Source organism: Cyanistes caeruleus, chromosome 5 (genome assembly GCF_971803275.1).
Source record: "Cyanistes caeruleus chromosome 5, bCyaCae1.hap1.1, whole genome shotgun sequence".
NCBI classification, from domain to species: domain Eukaryota; kingdom Metazoa; phylum Chordata; class Aves; order Passeriformes; family Paridae; genus Cyanistes; species Cyanistes caeruleus.
The window spans coordinates 20,915,410-20,934,153 of NC_141705.1; positions in this window are offsets into that span (position 1 = coordinate 20,915,410).

Consider the following 18,744-nt stretch of genomic DNA (forward strand, 5'->3'; position numbering starts at 1 on the left):
TGAATTTTTAATGACAGATCACTTTCTTCAAAAAAGTCTGAAAGGACTACAATCCCCTCCAATTTTGCTCTGTGGGGCTTGGTTTCCTTTTGGCATGACTCCTGTGGAGTTTAGGCTGCTGATGCACCTATGCATTCATTCTCATTGAAATGGATTTACTTAATAACTAAATATTAGAGAGTTTTACAACACTCTGAAAATTGTATGTTATCAAACACACAGCATGGCTTTTGCTCTTCACAGAAACCATATATATCAATAGTAAAAATGGAAAAGATGACAAGCATTTTGCACAAGCTATTCTATCCTGAACTGCCAATGTTACAACAATGTATAAGGGACTTTGGATTTAGACTAAAGTATTAAAGTTTAAATACCTGCTGACAAATGGATGCTTTGAAAACTGGGAGGAAGGGGGAGCCATATTCAGGAGCCATATTCTATGATGAAATATATTGCTTGATCAAAAGTTGCACAATTTTTTTTCCCTCCAAGAGGAAAATAAGGACAAAACGATCCCAGGATTTGATGTAAAACAGCATACTTGTGAGATGAAATGCAAATTGGAACTGACTTGAAATGTTTTGTATTTGTTCTACACAGAAAAGTGTTCTTTGTTTTGTTGGGTGTTTTTTATATTTCAATCTGAGTGGCATCAAGCACAGCCAACGCATTTTTGGTTTAGTTTTTCCTGAAATTTTGAAGAGTCAGAGAGATCTCTATGACTTTGATGTTGATCAAATCTAATGCCAGCTCAAAATTCCCAGTCAGTTTAAATGTGTTGTTTAAAATTGAGGCATGAGACTTAATACAGATAATAAAGCTATAATCCCTATATTTGTTATTAACATATCTGTATACCACTACAGTTTCTTTTCCTCTTATGATTCTTCTTACAACAGCGTGGTTTAATAGAACACAGTTTAGTTTCCTTATGGTTCCATTCATTGATAAACAAAATGAACATTCAGATATTTTGCTTTTTTAATCTTCTGTCTCTTTACTGTACTGCAATAGAACTAATAATTCAGCCTGCTCTTTTCCAGTTATTGTAACTGGCTTTATTGTGAATCAATGTGTTTATGTTCTGCAGGGTAGTATGCTCCTAAGCAAGTTAGAACATCATGACCATATGTCCAACACTGCAAGGAAAATCTATCTGAGGGTTGAGGTAGTATGAAACAAAAAGTAAATTACTGTCAGAATTACTGAATACTGAAAGCTCTATTTTATGATAGTGAACAACCGAGATTTTATGTTAATTGTTAGAGATTGAAGAATAATCAATCCTTGATTTAGCATGCAGATAATTAAAATAATGTTAAGGAATGCTGTTGGTTTTGGTTGGCTTGTTTGCTTGGGTTTTTGCCTAAAATTTTTCTCTAAAAAATTAAAATAATTAATCCCAAATATAAACAATGTAAATATTAAACATGTATGGGGAGATCTTTTTAAAGCTGAAAATAGAGTTTAACAGATCAAAATCAGTCAAACTGCTTATTGCATTTGCAAATACATAAATACTTTGTCAAGTTTTATTGTGAGACAGACCATAGAAAATGACTGTAGCACTTACATGTTAATTAAACAATCAAATGTTCACACATGGTAGTTAGGTGTCACTGTTTGTTGTGGTTTTGTTCTCTCTTATGGTGGTACAAGGTACATAGGCAGATTTCCTGCTACACATTGCAGTGCCCTAAACTGAAAACGGTGTCACTCTCTTCTGGACTTTATTTGCCAACAAGCTGGCCAACCAACATGATAAATTATTTTATCTCAAATATTTTTTTTTTATATTCCTTGAAATAATCTTATTTTTGGTGGTGGAGGTAAACCCTACTTTTATCTGACATTTTTTTCCCTTTCCTGCCCATAGCCTGCTGGATGGTGTTGTAATTAATTTGCACTAAAAAAATTAGGTATCATTACATCTCCCATGTTGCCTTTTTGATAACCTTTGATGAATGAAAAACATTTGCACTTTATTTTCTGTCTATCTGCCTCACAATTTCAAATGTAAGGAAAAACTCTGAATCTCACAGGCAGCTGATGTCCTTAATAGCTAATAGGAACTTAATTGAAAAAGCTCTGTGAGTTCATGAGTGTAGTTCCATGTGGTACACAAAGAAAATTAATTTGATAACAATTTTTATAGGAATAAAAAATACTCAAAGAAACAAAAAAAAATGTTGCACAAATGCACAAATGTAAACATTAAAAGAAGATGTTGATTTTGAGTGAAGAGAAACTACAGATTCTTTTTTAAGAAAAAGGCTTCTAAAATCCACCTTATTTACAAGCTTTGATTTATACTCAGGAAGTATAAACACTGTTTTTCTCTGAATAAATGTTGTACTTCAGTTACTGCTCTGCACTGATTTGCTTAATTATTTTCAGAAGTAATTTTTTTTGCTCATTTTTAGGATACTAATGGCAGGATCACATTAGGAGACAACACATGACTAAATAAATGCAGGTTGTCATCACTTCTAAGAGTAACAACCTTGTCCCATTGTGTTCCTTATTAGCAATTACTAAATGATGCAGACACACAGCCATATCTTAATAATCAGTAATGTAGAATCAATCAACTTCTATTAAAAAAAAAAAAAAAGATTTTTCTCAGACTGAGGCTTAAAATTTTTGATGCTGTATGAACTTGTCACACCTGAGGCCAAAAAGTCATTATGATTTTGTGGTGATTAGTGTTGATGTCAGCAAAATGAATCCCTGGGCTAATTCCAGGATAAGTGTCTACAAAATAATTAACCGTGCTAGATAGACTCAGGAAAAATGTGAGTGACCATTTAGTGAGGATGACCACACTTTCAGCTGTGTCTTCCTCTGTTAGTCACAAGGACAGGTCTCATTTACAGTACAGTGCTGTAACCTTGAAATTCTCTATCTAAATTTCAGTATTTAGAGAAAAATATAAAAGAATACTTAATTTTGGATATTAACAAGATATACAGACAATGTGTTTTAATAATGCATTCAGGCTGTCTTTGAGAGTTTTTCTTCCCATTCTACTCCTATTCTGAGTATGATAAAATATTAGATGGATAGTTTATATGCTACCATTTGCTAAGGAAGATAGAACAAAATAACATAAAGACAAAATAAATATTTAAGAGATCAAAACACTTGGTATTTCAATCTGTTAATAAATTCACCATTCGTTGAACTCACTGTACTTATAGAACTAAGAGATTTTTCTGTGCAACAGACTAAAAAAGTTACCCTTTTTTTGAAAAATAGACAAAACCCACGGAGCTTAACCAAATACTGATGTTGGAATTTAGGGTTTACCTTTATTTTTCTTGTTCTTTGAAAGGCATTCTGTATATTATTCTGTTATACAGAGGGAACATATTTTCAAACTGAAAAGTCAGAAATAGAAGGGATAAAGCAGTCTATCAAGAAGAATTGCTTCAGGTTAGAGAAAAAGTCTTTCCAACAATTTCCTGTGTTATATGATGTCTTCTTATTACTCCATATACAAGTGGAATATTATGTAATCTTCTAAAATGAATTTCCATCTCCTTTTCTAAGTTTTAAATAAAGATTTAATTCTTTCTGTCTACTATTTACTCTTATCAGTATTAAATAGTAAAAAGCTTGTACTATTTTATGGGCTTTCAGAGAATCTTTAGCCAAAATCTACTCAAAAACTAAGTGAATAACAGAATTCTATGTGAAGACATAAGGGGAATAACTATAGGTTATTTTGCGATCAGCACCTGTGATCTATTTGATGAGGACATCATTGACAGGTAAAAAATGCAACAACAGCTATAAAAATAATACAAAATATGGCATTTCTATAAAATCTCATCTCTGCACTTAGAACAGCAGTAAGAAAAAGATATCAAACCCTTATGGTATTGCTTGATTTAACATATTGACTTCTAAACTTTAAAGAACAAGGCAAAATACTGGGAATGAAAGTTTATTTTAAAAGGTTAGTGTCCTTGTAGGTGCCTTAGTAAGTGAGAAAGAAATATAGCAATTGCAATAATGTGGCGGAAACAGATTTCTCTTCCCTGTGCTTTTCTGGATAATAATTTTTTAAAACTTCTAGGAATAACAGGCTCCCTTAAGAGTTTTTGGAATACCACTGTGTTCCATTGACAGTTAAAGATATGGTACAAGAATGAAACTTTGAGAGGTGGGCTGTGCTCCATAGCTATCAAAGTCACATTTACTAATTAGGAGTTCTCTATATCCCATGTCTCAGGTATGTACTGCCTTCTCCCTAAGATTTCAGAACAGTAAATAGTTATACAATCTGTTTTGCTACATTTTTTTCTATTCAAAAATTTTATATTGCATGGGAGATTTCATTATTATTTTCTTTTGTTCTCTTTGATGTTGATGATTTCCTGCTAGGTTTTGAGAATCTTGAACTGTTCTGGATGCAGAAAATCTACGGATACTTTTATATCAGAACTTCAAATCAAAATACTCATTTGTGTGGAGAACCCCTTCAACATTAAAATTAAATATGGCAGGTAAACAACTAACAGAACACACAATATTATCTTCATTACATAAATGAGAAGCTGTCTAGCTAACTCTGGATCTACTGCAATAACAAGCAATATCAAATCAATATGACTGATGTTACCTCGATTTTATTAAGAACATTTTAAGGGTACAGGAATTACTTAATTTATTTATTAAGTAGCTAAGATTTGTTTGTTAAATCTGTCAAGTATTAAATCTATGGAAATCAAAGCACACCAAATTTACCTGGGTATTAATCTCTTTGATTTGTATTTATCTGTGCTGGTTTTGGATGATAGACAGATAATTTTCTTCATAGTAGGAAGTATAGGGCTATGTTTTGGGTTTGTGCTGGCAGCTGTTAATGTAATAGGGAGTTCTCATTACTGCTGAGCAGTGCTTGCACAGAGTCAACACCTTTTCTGCTTCTCATACCTCCCCACCAATGAGGAGCCTGGATTGCACAAGAAGCTGGGAAGGGACACAGCTGGAATATCTGACTCCAGCTGCCCAAAGAGACATTCCATACCTCATGGCATCATGTTCAGCATATAAAGCAGGGGAAGAAGAAGAAGGAAGGGGTGGACATTTGGAGTTATGATGTTTTTCTCCCCAAGTCAGCATGACAAGTCATAGAGTCCTGTTTTCAGGGGTGGTAGCACACCTGTCTGCTCATGGATGAATTCCTTGTTTTGCTTTGCTTGTGTGTGCACTTTTCCTATTAAACAGTCTTTAACTTTTTTAATGCATTTTTCTCATTTTCCCTCTTCCCACTGAGGCAAAGGGAGCAAGCAGTTGTGTGGTGCTAGTCACCAGCTGGGGTTAAATATGACACTATCTTGCAAAAACTTCATTACATACAACCCTAAAGTTATTCCGTGTTTGAGAGTTTCCCTTATTCTCATGCGCAATATAATGTTATGACCTCATCTGAAAGTTTCTTTCCTAGGTGCTAAGACCCCTGAAAATACATAAAAGTAGTACATGAAAGGATGTCCAGTTCCAGAAGAGAGGTATATCCTAGAATGCAAAAGACATCTGACAGTGAATAAAGAATGGACACAAAAGTATGTGTGAGACAGACGTGCATACACAGTTAGAAGGTACTGTAAAAGTAGGTTTAGTGGCTTTGAAAAGAAACCTATATTTAGAAGACACCAAACAAAGGAGATGTGCAAAGTATGTGTTTCTTTGCCCATTTCTTGTTTGCTCTTTTTTTTCTTTTCCATAATTACCTTGACTTGATGGTAAACAGCAATGGAAGATACTCTGTGTTTCCACCTTTTAGCTCTACGTAAGTCTTCCTCTGGAGTCTGAAAGTCAGATCTTTGATATTATTTGGGGGTGTGGGGGATGACCTCTTTTTTTTTTTTTTTTAAAGGCTTTCTATTGCACAGCTTTATGAGGTGGTTAACTACCATAAAGTGACTTTAAAAATACACATGAATTGATTCATGATCTGCAGAACAGCACTTGGCATGCAGAGATGTAAATTCTCTTTGTTCTATTAAAACATCTGCAGATTTTCTTTCATCATTTCTTAGGGCACAGATTTGATGCCCTCTAGCGACAGATCACTGGGTTTAATATTTAAGAAATATACACAGACAGTGGACTGGCTAGACATATGAGTAGATCTTACACATCAGCATGACAGTTTTCTGACTCTGATATGCATTATGAAAGCTTTTTCATTATTTCTCCACCAATTAACATGAGTCAAAAATTATCTGAACTTTCTTCCCTCTCTCATAGAGTGTAAAACAAGAAAACAGTTAAAACTTAGAGAGAAGATAGTGACAACCACTGACTTGAGGGTTTCTTTCTTTTACTGCAAACAAAACCAATTTCTTCTTAAAGGCTGAGAGAACTGGCATATGCTTACTGTCATGCTAACAAACTCTGCAGACTATGAAAGCACACTGCAGCTTTCATATGTTAGACAGCGTACTATAAATGAATGTAAATATGCTGTGAGATTTCTGCAACACTCTGCCCTCCGCTTTTTTCCCAAACATAACACTGGTGCAATATACATGACTAGTGCATTAAATTCTCTTCTATTAAAAGGTGATCTGACACCTTCATATGACAGAAAATGATAGCTGAAATAGTCTATGCCAAATTCTGTTGGAGTGACAGAGTTTTAGATGTAATGTTCCTTCGCAATTTTTCCAGACATTAAAAAAAAAACAAAAAAAAAAACAGGAGTTTTTTTAATATATTTAATTAGAATTATCAGTGCATCACATTGTTTAGCCTCTAAATACATCCTCTTTATGATAATCCTTTAGCATATTTAAATAAAATCTTGAATTTTACTGATGTATAACCATCCTGTAATTGATACAAAATTTGCCAAAGAATTTCAAGTTCTAGAAGCAAAGTCAGTGTTGACTTCTATGCAGCACAATGTGACAGATGTTCTTATGATGCTAGAGATGTAACAAACTATCTGTAAGTAATTTGAGTAACTGGTGAAGCAAGATATATCTGACAACACCGGGAACATGAGGAGGGGCATAGAGTGACCCCTGTGGCTAAGTAGCAAGGAAGACTGTATTTAACTGATCTTTTTTCCTACTTAAAGTTCAAGGATAATATATACTTTATAAAATATGCAATATATGAAAAATAAACACACCCCTCCTACCTCCAATCATAATCCTAAAAAAACCCCTAACAAAGCAACAAAAAAAATCTCAGCTAAAACCCATTTGTCATGGCTTAGGAATGGTACTCCCCAGTTAAGTGCTCTAGCTGAGACTCTCCAAACTATGTCCTGCCTGTTTGCTTCCCCCTTGCCCTTCCCATCTGTGGTGGGATGAAGAGAACAGTGGAGGCACAAAAGGCAAAGATCATGGGTTGAGATAGAAACAATTTACTGGAGACACCAATGAGATAGGAATATGAACAGCTACAGAGACAATAAGTGTACAAAACAGAGAGTGATTCACGTGCAGAAGCATTCACCACAGAGCTTGACACAAGTGCAGCCACACTGCCCTGACCATTCCCTCCAGCCCAGAGCTGGAATGTCCCAGCTGCTCCCTCTGGCTCGGAACTGGCACCACCCAACCACTGCCTCCAGCTCAGAGCCAGTGCCACACTCACTGCACTGGAAGGAACCTCTTCTCTCCACAAGAGACTCCTTCCACCTGCCCCAACAATCATGTGAGGTGACATAAAATAACATTTGAGTCCTGGCTCTGGCCCCTCGTAGCTACTACAAAACTGTGCTGGTCAGAACCAGGATACCACTTTTGTATGTGGTTTACAAGAGAACTTATTATGGGGAAAAGCCCTGAAGGAATGAAAGTGAAATCATTTATAGAACAAAGGTCACTATTTTTAGGTTTTAGTCCTATTTTCATAATTTCTTCCAAACTGTCACTAAGCATAGGGGAAAGGAATATTTGATCTTAGCATTGTTTGATTCTGAGCTGCTGGAGCAACTTAAGATGGAGCAGATTCTTGACATGCCTATGTTGGAATTTATTACACTGTAGCAGCATATGCAATATGGAAAATAACTATTTTATTTAAAAGTTAAAGATTGTTTATCAGATTTTCTGTGATACAAAGAATTCCTTTTTTATTAAAAGTCAGGAACTCAGAACAAGCTTTCTTAAAGATCTATGCAGCAGAGAGATTTCTGCCACAATAGGCAGGAACAGAGCAGTTTTTAAGCAAAGCAATGTTGTCAGTTGCTCAAGGCAGCAGACGGCAGATGATGGCAGAATCAGGTATTGTTGTGTACCGAGGCCTGGATTTTAGTAAAGCAAGAAGCAGCAATAACATTGTGGCAGAAAAAGGTTACTGATATTTTATTTTGGCATACCATGAATAAATAAACGCAAAACTGAAAGGAAAAGGAACTATCAACTCAGTGCCTGTCCCCTATCACTGTATGAGTTGTTGCTCTTGGTGTGTTTTCTTGTATACTGTCTTTCTCCTTAATCCTTGTCTGGCTTTGAATCTCAGAAGTAAACTTTCTTCTCCATATACAAGTAGAATATTTAAATATTCAGGAAAAAGTTCCCTACATCAAATGCTATTATTGAGCATTATAAATTATCTATAAATCCCATTGCTAATTTAATCTGAATTTTTTTGTTGATAAATTTTAAGTGTTTTATTAGAGTGTAAAATTTACTATAGGTCTGTGAATTTTGCAGATGTACTTATGTTGTGGGCTTTTTTCTTTTGGGGGTCTTTTTGTACATTACACACTGCTTCATCCATTATTTCCAACACACTTACTAGTAAAAAACACCAGTAGCTCTGCAGGTATGATCAGAAAAAGAAGACTAATATTTGCCATTTGTATAACAGGATGTGTCGGCTGTGTAAACAACCATGAACTTGAAGTTTTCAGTCCTGTGGGGAATTTAATCTTTAACTACTTAGATGCTTATTATGTGAGTTTTGGCTGAGTACCAGGAATTTCATTTTCCCTTCCCCCAACATAACGCAATACGTCAGCTTCTGCTTATCATACACCTGGATTTCTATTAAAATCTCACAACAGCAGTACAGTAACTTCTCTGTAATTTAAGACACAAAACTGTTGTATATAAAGACTTGATGTCTCTTATTTGCAGATAAAACACTGTATTGAAAATTTGGGTTCAGAAAGCACTGTATCTCCCTCAGATCCTCTCAGATGTATTTGTGCCTACTTCACAGCTGTATGAGTTAATGACAGACTGACAGCAGGAAGACTGAACTCTAGGTCATTGTCTCCAACAGAAGAAAGAAGGGAAGCTTTTTGAAAAGTGTATTATTTAAAGAAAAATATTTTTTTTGGAAATTAATATAGTGCTGTGACATGTATTTCAGCTCAGTTAGAGTAATCCTCTGCTAAAAATGGCATTGAAATCATAACATGTCATATAATCATACCAATATAACCAGCTTTATCCTAAGTTTTCAGGTTTCACCCTAACTAATTCACCCTTTCTCAGCTTATATTTAAGATATTGATCAATGCAGTGCCTGTAATCTTTCATTAGTATTTCCAGCTGCAACTTGCCTTTTATGAAATGCAATATGTTATTAATAGATCTTTGTTAGCCTTCAGATTGCAGTCCTCAGTACATGCTAATCATTCAGAAATAGGACAGAGAACTTAGCAGATAAACTTTTATGAAAGGGTGGCATAGAAAAGTAAAGACTGATAATTACTTCTGAAAGCAACAATTCCTTTCTGGTTTGTATGATCAAGTATGATCCTCCTGCTTGTCTATCAAGGTGTAAAAATGAAGTATGGGATAATCAAAATGTGCTTTACTAGCAATTTTCAGATAATTCCCTTAATAATTTCTCTGTAATGATGTCCACGTCTCCCAAGAAGTTTTATTTTCTCCATGTGATGCAATAATTTTATAGTCTGTTTTGTCTCTAGCAGTGAATGGCAACCTTAATCACTTCTCTTCTTTGCAATCTTTCCATTAAAAATGGAATACCAAACAAACATATAATACCCTTATGAGATTCTGAATAAGTCATTAACAGTCATATCTCTGTCAGAGATGTCTCATGTTACAAAGAAATGTTCTTATGAATCTTCACTATTAATCTACCTAGATTGAAATCTGGTCACTCACATAATCATTTTTTACAGGCGATTCTTCTTTTCTTATTTCATAAGAAAGCAATATTTAAAAGTTAATTATGATAGTTGATGCTGTTTAAATTTCATTTACAGTTACTTGTCACCCTTCAACATTCCCTATATTTACATAGTATTTATAAGTCTACAAATGGGTGACCTAGGTTTGTTAGTATTAATAAAAGCAAAAGAGAAATGTCCTTTATTAAAAAAAACCAAAAAAACTGCAAGAACAACAAATCAAAACAAAAAAAAAAAAAGCAAAAAAGCAAACCAAATCAAACAACCCCCTACAAACCATAGCAAGAGCCAAATAGCCAAAGGTAGTTTTCAGCTACCTGAGAGAAAACTGTGAAAGTGCACTTCTGACTGCGATCCCCAGATTCTCAGTATCTTTACTTTTTTTATCCCTTGGTTAGTATACCTTTCAACTGAAATCTTCCCTGGAACATTTACACATCATTCAGATTCTTTTGGGAAGGCTGAATCATTCCATTCCCTAGAGATCAGTATATTATAGTCCAACTCCCTGCCCAAAACTGGTTCTTTGAAGTTTTCCACACACCAGTCCACTCTGGTTCCAGAACTTCAGTATCTCACTATCACTTTCAGAGGCAACAGCAAAGCATTGAACAAATTCTGTGAAAAAGAATTTATTGGATACCAAATCCTTTTCTGCTGTGTGTAACCTTGACAGAAAGAAAATGATCTATCTCATGCTCTCATGATCTTATGATTGCCCTTTCATAATCAGGAAAGTCCTCATGTTATTAGAATGAAAGACTAAGCTTTCATCTTAACACTGAAAGATTTCTCAGGTTAATTGCTAATATTCTCTCTATTCTTAAAAATGTCTAATGGTACTCTTATGGATGGAACAGTAAGATCCACAAAGCCAGAAAAGAAAATATGTTGAACATATGAAAATCCTATGCTTTGATTGTTCTTTTTAGGGATAAATTCATGGTAAAACCTTGTGAGGATGGAACTTGTTTCAGTTCCCTTCTAATATTTTTTTCTATTATGAAGAAAAATATCAATTTTTAAGCAGTTTAGTAATAATATATTTAATATTTAGCTCTCCAAAGAATGGTCAGACCACGGCCTACCTATAATAAAGGAAAGAAGAGCTAGGATTGGATATTAAATACACTGAACTCAGAATTATATTTTTACTCTTTAGTAAGGCAGAGATCTCATTTAATGGGACAGAAAAGAGTAACAGAAATGTTACTGAGTTCAAGATCTCCAGTACAATGAAATTGACCTTGAAAAGTGAACTTTCAACATTTAACAAAGCCATGGAGACATACCACATATACTGTTCTAAATAAAGAATTTATTTTAAACAAAGATAGTGTATCCACAACATCTTTTAGAAACAAACAAAGAAACCAAACTCTTTTTGCCCTGTTTACTGATTGTTTGCAGAATATCGAATGACATCCAGACACAGGTGATTTAAAAACAGCCAGGAAATGCTAAGGGTACGTCAGGGATAGAAGCTTCTAAAGGAAAATAGAGCAGATTGCCATTAGTACACATGTGGAAAGTGAAAATTCCATGACTGAATCAGGACCCCTGGAGAATGCAATATATAATTGGAACACGTGGAAAGCTGGAAAAAACTATAGATATAAACCATATTCTAAAAAATGAGCCATTAAATGCAGCATTAGTTTCTAAAAAGGCAAAATTTTTGCCTTAACAATGAAAAGTCAATATTTAAAGCAAAACAATTAAGGAACAGACTCTGAAACAACCATGAAAAATATGAAGAATAAGCAACCTAAAGACTCCACTCCTCTATGCAGTCCTATTTGATTACTTACATGTGGAAAGACAAAGTTGTGTATTTAAAAACTAGTATCACTATTACAAATTTTATATCTTAATATGATTTAATTTCTACCATACTTTTTTAATGTGTGTTTTCACCTCCAATTTGTAGATATCTCCTCATTTTAAATACCAAGTTAGAGAAGTTTAGAATATAATTTCTAGAACAATATTTATCATTAAGTAAGCATATTAGGTATTCAATATCAGGATGGTGTTGTCATGTCATAATTTTCTGCTTTAGACATACAGAAGTGTAAGCCCTGAGACCCAGAGGACCACTTCAAGAGCAAACATTGCACTAGAAGAAATATAAACGTACCAGGCAGGAGAGGAGGTTGCATTACTATTTCATTCTCCTGTGAAAGCTTTTCCTGTGAAGCTTTCCATCTGAATTGAATAATTTTATATATTAGAATAATTTTAAAAAAGATGTTGTTCAACAAAAACTTCTTCACTCCAGTATGTTCTATTTCCTTTGCCCATATAAAGATTTTAAGTGCAACAGTTTCAAGATTACATCTATAGCATACTTACAAAAGAAGTAATTACAGATGCTCAAAAATCATTCATCAAATCAATGTTTCCTCATGGGAAGAAGCCAATGAAACCTTTTATAGATTATGTGCATCTCAGTGACATGGAATAATTAATATGTTGGTTTGGGGATGCCAGCTATGAAAGAGTGTAGTACAGCACTACAATCTAGTAGACCTGGAAGTTAATGATAATGATGTTACTAGAGATGTTACAAAATTTGGTTTTGATAGGCACATTAGGGGCAATTTCTGCATATTTTTCTGCTGTACCTTCAATAATATAGATGCTAAAATCCTACTTAGAAATCAAATTAATATTTAATTCTATATCCTAGCAAGTCTAGAGGGGCATTTTGAGTCCACCAAAATCCTGGGTGCTGGAAACATTTTGATGGCACTCACTCTCTACAGTTTTAAGCCAATATTAATTTAGTAGAAACTGTAATGCAAGTGTTAGCTTTTGCCTGATATTGACATAGTACGAGAAATTATTGAATAATTTTCATGAAGGTGGAATGCACAGACAAAATGAGCAGAATATGTTTAGTAAAGCTTTTAAGAAATATATTTCTAAATAATTTAAAATCACTCTTCTGGAAAGAGCTGAAAACACAGGTAGAGTAGGCTGCTCGAAACACTGTGGTACACTCCTCAGTCAAGTGCTAGGAGGAATTGTGTTAGCAATGGCTTTTTTAAATGAGCAAGTAATCTGTGTAGTATCTATATTGTATGTTCTGTTATACATTTTTTGCCAAGAAATAATAAAAAATAATCACAAATGCTGTATAAAAATAATTTCAACTTTTAGTTAGCAATGTACTGCTATGCTATAAATGCCTACTATAGATAGGTATTGTGTAATAAAAAACTGCTTCAAAATCTGAAATAGATTTCTGCATCAGTTTTGTTTTTGTTTTTTTTTTTTAATTGGATTGGTTTTTTTAATCTTTTCTATTTTTGCTGTATTGTCAAACACATGGCAGCTTACATTAGACTTCAGGAGAGTGTTCCATCAATATGCTTTAGCGGTCTCCAAGGCACTCACTTTTCTGAGCTGCCAGTGAATGGAAAGCAGTTATATTTACAGAAGTGGGTGAAAAGTTTCCATACTTCAAGAAAAATCTATATTGTACAGTTTATTCTGACATAAGAATATTTTGATATTAAGGACTGCAACTGAAAATTTTAATTAGTTTGTGTTTACCTTCATATTAGAATAGCTATTAAGCAATTAGTGGATACATTTCCATAGTGGTGAAAAGATGCATCACAGCAGATGCTAAGGATACACTCACTTACATTTATTTTTTTTAATCCTCTATCTAATTAGTGTGAGTCAACACTGAACATTATAGTGTATAAAAAGATGTTATTTAGAAACATTTCACTACAAGTTTGATATCCTGAATTATCTTTCAGCAAAAGTTACCCTAAAAAGCTAATTTAAATATCCAGTATTTTGCTTCATGCTTATGCTTATGCTTAGAGTCAGCTAGAATTTAAAATAGCTGAATGTGGTATTGTAGGAAATATGTTGTCTGTTCATTTCCATAGAAAACTAGCTATTCCTGACAACTATAAATAAGACTATATCTAGAAAAATTAATCTGAGATGTAAAAGTAGAGGTCCTCCTGTGTCATCCTATAATATCTATTTTTACTTGCTAGGTTTATTGCCTCTTCTTTTTAAATATAAATATGATCAAAGATTTAATGAAATTTTGAAAGGTCTTTCTAAAATAATGTGGGTATTTTTATTTCTTTTTCCTAAAAGTATATTTCAATGAGAGACAATAAAAATAGTTTACAAGTCTTCAGTAAACAGGTACTGCATATTAATGGCAATACAGTAGACACTGCTGTATCACAGAATATACAAAATATCATGTACTTCAAATTAAATGCTATCATGCCTTATATGGCCTTATTTTATCATTTTGCATTTCTGTGGTTTTTAGTATGGCTATGATTTCTATTAAAAAACACCAGAACATATGTCATATCAAAATAAACATTGCAAATATTTTTTGTAATATATATAAATATTTAATCTATTTTCCCCCTCATTAGATAGAAAAAGTGTAGATAAAGCATAAAGGGAACCAATCTGTCTGTGCTACTGTTTTGCTTAGCAAGTAATAACATTTGAAAATTACATCATCTTCATCTGGCTCATTGTAAACACATATTATAAAAATTAATATGGTCTCAGAGTGATATGAATATGTTATTTGCTTCTTAGACCATTCCTCATTGAAATCTTTCATTTTATTTCCATGTAAAGCTATCAAATCTACTAACTTTTCTTTTAAAAATATTCTGTTATAGCCAAATATTCAATCAAGAGTTTCAGTCCTAGCAGTCACATGTTATTGTATGATCAGTATCTATTGCAACTTCTGGAGAAAAAAAAATCAATTCTTTCAGGTACCTTGTTTTCATTTGGAGGAATATATAAATATTAATAATGCATCATGGGGTAAAAATCAAACATTCAATTAATTCATACATGTTGATTAACAAAATTAGGGTTTTGACATTTATATACTTGCTTCACAAAATGGTTTTGAATCTTGTAAACACAGAGTATCTTCAATTACATTCATGGTGTCTAAGAACCAAGGCAGACAGTGCAGTTCACCTAAAATTAGATGTTTGGAAGCCAAATTATGAGTAAAGCCTAAAAACCAACCCATCTCTAGATAGAAGAGAGAGAGAGAGAGAGAAAGAGAGAGAAAGAAAGAAAGAAAGAGAGGGGGAGACAAAGTATTTCAGAAGTCAAGTCATCCCACTGTGAGACTGGTGTCTTTAATAGATGGAATGTATCACCTTCTCAGTGTCATTTACCAGGGAAGGCAGGAAGCCAGGATGACTGATTGGATGTATGTGACTGGCTTTTACACTGCTAATGATAGCTGGAATGAAGCTCGGCCCATTAGAATTAAACTCCAGAATATAGCATAAGAGTAAAGGAGGTGTACTCTGTAGTCACTACATCATAGGCAGAAAACAAAGTAGAATCAGTTAGAGAAGAAAGGAAAATTGGATGAAGTTTTCTACATAATACATTCACCAGGGATATGTGAAGAAGGAAATGTTAAAGAGCAATTAGTTAAACAGAGAGACAAGAAAGGTTAAGAATGCATATGGATTTCAATCAATTAATCACCCTTATGTGACTCATACAAGTTGGCACTGGAGATATTTCATGCTTCCTTTGACATTCACAGTGCCTCACTGAGGAGGGCTTTCAGCATACTTGAAAAGAGCTGAATTGGTTTACTGACATATATTCCCCCATCCTTGCTTCATTATGGTTCTGCATCTCTTACATTCCTATCAGATTGTTGATTCAATCCTGCAGAAAGAATGGCTTTAGCATATATCCTGTGGTATCTAGCTATTAAATGCAGAATGTGGCCAGGAACAGCACACTGACACATCTGCAGGGGGATCTGGATTGACAGCCAGAAGTCATTGTGTAAGGTTCCACCAGGCCAAGCACTTGTCACAACATTCCCATGGAGCACTACAGGCTTCGGGAAGAGTGACTGGAAAGCTGCCTGATGGAAAAGGACCTGGGGGTGCTGGTCAGCAGCAGCTGCAAACGAGCCAGTATGTATCGAGGTAGCCAAGAAGGCCAATGACATCCTGGCTTGTATCAGAAATAGTGTGGCCAGCAGGACTAGGGAAGTGATGATCCCATTGTTTCTGGAGTGCTGTGTTGTCCTGGAGTGACTTTCCGATACTGGTATCCCCAGCCACTTGGTTTATGTTATATATTAAGTTCTGCACCTTTAAGACTGGCTCTGAGAGCAAGAGAGGGGGAAGAAGAAGCCACAGTTTGTGTTGAAAGAAAACATCACTCCCACACATGCTGCTCCTGGACTGTGGTGTCTGCAGCACGGACAGACAGCGGGACAGAGCTTCTCTCTGGCTTTTAGTTAGTTTTAGCTAGCTGAGGCAGAGGAGTTCCCTGGACCTTTTTTTTCCCCTTTTTCCTGGATCTGTGCAAACCTGCTTTAGACTGAAAAACACCCAGCCAAACCCTGGGACCTCATGCCTTTGGCCCACCGGGTTAGCACTTTCCAGTACCGAAAGGACTGAGAAGAACCTGAGCGAGCCGAGCTACACCACATGAAAAGGACTTTTCTTCCTAGATTTGCCATCCCATCAAACGGAGAGAAGTTTTATTGTTTAACATTATTCAATTTCTGTTAAATAAACAGCTTTTTCCACTTCTCTCCAAAGAATTTTTTTTTTCCTTTCCTGGAGCAGTTGTGGGGAGGGGTCATTTGAATTTTGTTTTCCTGGGGGAACCCCATTTAGAGCTTTCTTGCAAATTTGCCCTAAACTAGGACATGTGTCCAGTTCTGGGTGCCTCACTTCAAGAAAGACATGGAGATGCTGGAGTGAGCCCATAGAAGGGCAACAGAGCTGGTGGAGGGTCTAAAGAAGGACTTTTCTATGAGGAGCAGCTGAGGGAGCTGGGGCTGCTTAGCCTGAAGAAAAGAAGGCTCAGGGGAGATCTCAATGCTCTCTACAATTACCTAAGGTTGCTTACACAGGTAATTACAGTCATGTAACATAGCCAGTTGATTCACTCAACTTTTACAGGTAGGTATCTAAATCCTATCCTATCCTATCCAGTCTCCAGGTCCCTTTTGTTGTGGTGTTTGACTTCCTTTGCAACAGTTTTGGTCAGCCCCTGCATTCTCCCTTGAGCTTCATAGGTACATCATTTGTGCTCAGGGGCTGCAAGGTAGAAATCATATGAGGAGCAGCTGAGGGAGCTCATGTTGTTTAGTCTGGGGAAAAGGAGGCTCAGGGGACCCCTTATTACTCTACAATTACCTGAAAGGGAGCTGTAGAAAGGTAGGGGTCAGCCTTTTGTTCCAGGCAGCTAGTGAAAGGACTAGCAAAAATGTCTTTAAGCGATGTCTGAAGAAGTTTAGATGAAATATTAGGAAAAATTTCTTCACAGAAAGGGTTGTAAAGTGTTGGAAGTAGGCTCTCCAGGGCGGTGGTGTAGCCACACTACCTGGAGGTGTCAAGATATGACTGGATGTGGCACTTAATGCCATGGTCTCTTTGACAAGATATTCTAACCTATTCATATTCATATTCTAGATATTCATATTCTAACCTAAATGACCCTGTGATTCTGAGCCTTCTTCTATTGTTTAGGGTTTGGTTGGTCACTCAACTACAAGTTGCCAAGTTACATTTGGTTTCACAGTTTATAGTGAATAAACTGAATAGTCCTGATAGGTATGGAATACACCAAAGTTCAAGATACTGGTTGATTTTCCAAAGCTGATTAATTAACAGGATACCAGAACTCTGGAGGAAAAGAATAATTTTTGGTTCTCTACACCGTTTCCCAAAAATCACCAGTTTATTTCAGCTCGACGTGGAGAACTAACTAGTATGGATTTTTAAAAAGTGTATAGCTATAAAGAGACTTAAATGAATATTACCACATTAAAAAATGTGACACAAAGTTGTAATAAGGGACAATTAACTGTCTCAAAAGTTAACATAATGTTTTTACTCAAACTAGTACCTGAGATTGCAGATTTATGTGCCAATAATCTGCTGTTTCTGTAAACTTTTTTGAGCTGGATCTTGACAGGAATGATGACTCTTTTCCCCATGGCTTTATTTCAGAAAGAAAACATTCAGTTCAGTAACTGCTGAGTGCTCAACTGCTCAGTCATGCTGTCTAGAAAATTCCATTTCTGTCAGGTCATGTGTCAGTAAATGTCACAGCAATAAGTAGCTAGAGGGGTAAAGAATCCAATGTTAAAAAAAAATAAAAATACATAATTATCATGTGAATTACTGAAATATATTTTTATTTATGTTTTTTCTGCTTCAGCTTTTTACTGCTATACCAAACTTTGGAAGTGTTTTTATAGCATCAGACTTGATGGCAAAGAGGATACCTCTTTCAAGACTGATGCATAAAGATAACATGCATGAAAGAATATGATTGTTATGGCTTTATGTTTCTAATAAATAGTGTAAATGACATTTTATTTCTCACAGCATTACATTTTCAATGGGAAAGTTTTTTAAGTTACTGCTAAAACTTGTATCATATAATCATAGAATGTTTTGAGTTGGAAGAAGCTGACAGATCATCTAGCTTCAACCCTCTCACTCATAGAAAAAGAATACAGGATTTCAGCAACAACAATCCACTGCAACATTTCAATCAATATGTTAAAGTCCTATACA